We start from the raw sequence: 4,771 nt of genomic DNA, 5'->3' as shown, positions 1-4,771 counted from the left end.
ACTTCTATTAAACCTTGTAGCTCGTGTTCCTCCATTACAATCATGAACAGATACCTTTGTTGTTCAATACGGGTGTGGTGTGCCAAGCATGGTAAAACTAAATTAACATGGATGTTGAGTAAAGAAGATTTGAGTATAGCTTGTTCCTTCATCTAGTTGCTGCCTGGATGAAGGAGCAAGCATACACTTCTGAAATGCCGTGCTCTTATTCACAATAAAGAACTTGGCATCCATACATCTTTGTTTTTCACTTCCAAAATGCCCTTCAAAGGTTGGATGGACATCGTTTCATCTAGAGTGCTAGTCTCACCGCTGATAATAATGAGTTTTAGCTCTTGTCAAAACATACATGTGCCTGCTTAACAAAATTGATGATAGCTCCAAAGAGTTGCATCACTCGAGGCTTTCACCATCCATCAGCCTTCCACACTGAATACTGTTGAACTACCCAACGTTGGAAACTCAGACGTTGGAGAAGTTTCTATGAGATAACGAGTCACCCTCAAGGCAATGGGAGTAAAGAAGTGGCGATACGTTTATATATATATGTTATAAATAGAATAAAACCCTGGTCAACATTACCCAACCCACTCCGCCAATGCAATGCCAATTCTCGAATACCGTTGTGTCAGGCGTACGATTGTCTCGAACGTATGTACATTTCGTAGTGATTAGTCATTACTTGGCGTTTGTTTCTGCATTTTGGATAACTGGATGCACTTAGGTCCTCTTAAACTTCGACAGAACGGTGTTTGAAATGAAAACACTGAACAATAACTCACAATTGTATGTTGTACTTTGGCCATCTTGTCCTTTTATTGATCTGAGGGCGATGCTAAAGCTCCTTGCGATCAAAGAGTTCACTGTCGTTCTCGATTCCCTACATGGGTACAATGTGTGAAGTCTTTTTCATGTGTCCGCCTGATATTGCGGGTACATTGCTTGGGATCGGCGTGTAAAACCATGTCAAATACCACTCACTCTATTAATAAGGGATATTACCGATCTTAATTTGGTCGCCTTTTGGTTATGTTCCTTTGTTTCGCATGACATATTGGTTCATATGACGTTGTTTATAATCAGTTTTATGTTTCAGAATTTTGAGAAGCAAAGGTTTAGTCTTCCCCTGACGCAGTTGGAAAGTAAGTGGTATTGAATGTGACTGTAATATCGAATGACTTGTCTTGTACAGTTTCTCTTTTGAGAATTTACTGAAATAAGTCCTTGATCCCCTGTCCCCAATACTCAACGTGGTATTTAGAAATGTTCAGTACAAATGGAGATCTACGATCTATATTTAAAAAGAAAGAGGTTGGTAAGCTCAGTACTCTTACTCACTCACTTACTCATCCACCTCCCACCAACGAACATACCAACCCTACATCGATTCCTCACCCTGCCCCTTCACTCTACCCTCCACATAAACCTACCCACTCTTACGTCCTCCTTCAATCACCCACCGACCTCCACTGACCCACCCCTACGTCCTCCCTCATCCCTTCTTCCATCTCCTCACCTCCATTCACCCATCAACCAACTCTACCTCCTTCAATCACTTACAACAACTCCACCCTACCTCCTTCCATCCCCTCTCATTCAACCACCCACCGACCTACCAAAATAAGCAACCTACCTCCTTCCCTTCCATTGGACTGACTGGACTGGACTGACCTCTTCCTTCCAACTGACTGACTGACTGACTGACTCCATGCTTTAAATATCCGAGTTTGTTCCTAGAAGAAAACGATACGGCATATATATATATATATATTGAAAGATTAACAGTACAATATGTACATATATATATATATATATATATATATAGCTGAGATCAAGAACTGTCCAAGTATGGATTGCTCTGTTCCAACAGATCGTCTGAAGTGGTTGGAGCAGAGGAGAGAAAGTGGGAAGATCTCCGATAAAGTCTACAATAAATTAGTCAGTCCTCTGAAGTAAGTATATATATCACGGGTGTGAGTGTATCAATGCGTGTGCTCCATGTCTGTATATATAACAAGTTCCTCTAACTTAGTCACAAATAAGAAACACTACCAAAACCCAGCCTAAATACCATTACGTTGTCCCATTACTTTATATCATCATTACCGGAACTTTTCCTATACCAGAACTTTATATCTTTATAATATAAACCACTACCATATATCTTTACTTTATATCAAAACTTTATATCTCATTACTCTAAACTACTACTATATATCAGAACTTTATTAAATAACTTTATATCATTACACTAAACCATTACGTTATATCATTACTTTATACTGATAATTCATGACAGTATACTACTATAGTATGACTTTAACTATAGTATACCAGTTAACTTTATATCAGCACTTCATGACTCCAATAACATTACGTTGTACCAGTATTTGGTACCAAATATCAACTTCTTAGATATCATGTCCCCAAAAATTGTATTTATCTATTACTTTTGTAAATGTGAGATATGTCCGAGTTGGTTTCCATAAATGAGTATTCGTCATTCCCGAGATGGTGACTCTTGAGGACTAGGTCACAAGACTCAAAACCTCACAACAGGCGACTACACTGTTGGAGTGATCCTGCTATTTGTCTTCATTGCTTGCGGTCATCATTCCCATTCTCGTGTGACTTACGTTTTATTATCAAACCATATCTATATTGGTTTCCTGAGCACAATGGTGGAGCTGGAATATTGCTTACTGCGGCTTAAAACAACACTTCGACACTGGCTGAGCGTTAATCTATGACGTGTCTCTCTTCAGAATGATGCAGAACCAGCAAATGATGCGTCAGCGGTAGACCTTTTTACTCGTCACTGAAGGATGTACCAGAAATAAATTCTAAATTGATGTATACAGTGTGTGGGCGTTTCATTTATGAATCATTCCTCAGTGTGTTGTTGTGTGGTCCTGTGCATACAGCCAAGGTCACCAATAAGTTGACCTTGAGCAACGTTGGTCACGGAGAGTCCTTGGAAGGCTGACCCTGTCTGGCAGCTTGGCTTCTGAGAGTTTCTATGTTTTCAGTCCGACCCCACAACAAGCACACGTGACAAATGCGGTCTTTAGGCAAGTGAGTTTGTTAAACAATACCTATGTTCACTCAGCAGAAAATGGGTACCCGATGGGATACGTCATTGGACTATTAACCGTCTGGGTTATTCGGGGTAAATATGTCCCTTATGTTGGAGTTCAGCGCTTTATGGGTGGCCTTAGGATTTTCAATAACGACATGAGTTACGCTTAAGTTTAGTCAGACAGAAGATAATTCTTAATCGGTGCTGGATAATGGCGCTGATTCTCAGTAGTCCATTGACGTAACATCAATATTTGCTTTTTATGCTGTGGAATACATTTCGGCAGATAAAGGAAACCAACTGTTCCCCGGTGGTGGCATAATACATGAACTCATTCAGATTCCATCAGAGAGTGCAGGATGGAACATGCTTCAAAATCTTAAGACCAACTGCAAATGTAAAACATATTTTATACAAAGCAAAATATTTCGAGATGCTGCAATGTTTTTCATTGTATACGCATATCTGGCTCAGTTCCGGGTACTATGGTTCTCAGCATGGTGTAATATTTGCAATTGAAATTCAGAACACTTGCTAATTTAGAAAATATAGACAGAGGCAAGAAAACATCGAGACACAGAGATGTAACTAATAGGTTTGTATCTTGTCAACTGCATGTGTAGGTGAGGTGAGGTGAGGTGAAATTGGGTTTAACGTCGTGCTTGAGAATATTTCGCTCATATGGCGACGTGCATGTGTGTGTATGTGTATGTGCGGCTGCTTGTACTAGCCCAGACTGAAGCTGGTTTTATAGTGCTAGCCCACTGAGATACCATGCCGCAGTGAAGCATGAATACCCAACTCAGACACATTATACTGACTCCGAGCCGACCAGTCCTTGTTGTACCCATTAATGCCGAGCGCCAGGCAGGGACCAACAAGTACCACATTTTAACGTCTTATGGTATGACGCGATCGGGGATCGAACCCGCGACCTTCCGCTCTCTGGGCGGACGCTCTAACCACACTACACCACGGAGGCGGTCCGGACATGTGTAGAAAACAAACAAACGTATCAGATGTTTGTAAACTGTCAAGTGTGAAATGGTTCTAGCGGACATTAATGTGCATTGGCAGCTGACAGGTATAAGTATCAGTTACGTGTGGGCGACCTTGACCTTGACCTTGACCTTGAACCATGACAAAGAGGCGTCTATTTTGGAAAAAGACGAAAATCTCACACCAGTTCCGGAATGTACAAGAGGGAGAGAAACACCGTAGATGTAATGCCAGCAAATGACAAAAGGTAGTGTTCATATATATACACAAGCTAGTTTGATTTTTTACGTCTTCCTTAAATACAATGGTCAGGTTAGTCATATTCCAGAAAATTCAAAATGTCAAAACTCGTCCAGAGACGGGACATACTGCACACGAGAAGACAAAATTACCCGACAAAGTGAAGAAAGAAAACCAGTGATTTTCAAAACAAATGTGTAAGAAAGCACACACACACGTACACACACATCGTGCATTCTATAACAACAATAAGGCCGAGAGCAATTCGACACGTCGCTTTCTGCAACAGCTAGTAGGGCCCAAAAAGTTCGATACATTTCTTCCTGTAACAGCAGAAATAGGCTTCACACATTGTACCCATGTAACAGGCGTTTGACAGATAACGCTTTAACAGCGAGTAGGTGTAGGCATACCCCTTTAACAGCGCCCCTACACATCGAGTAGTAGAGTAGG

Source organism: Haliotis rubra, unplaced genomic scaffold (genome assembly GCF_003918875.1).
Source record: "Haliotis rubra isolate DU_JTF1 unplaced genomic scaffold, ASM391887v1 Scf842, whole genome shotgun sequence".
Taxonomy (NCBI): Eukaryota; Metazoa; Mollusca; class Gastropoda; order Lepetellida; family Haliotidae; genus Haliotis; species Haliotis rubra.
The sequence above is the reverse complement of the archived record's forward strand: the minus strand, read 5'-3'. Positions refer to the sequence as shown.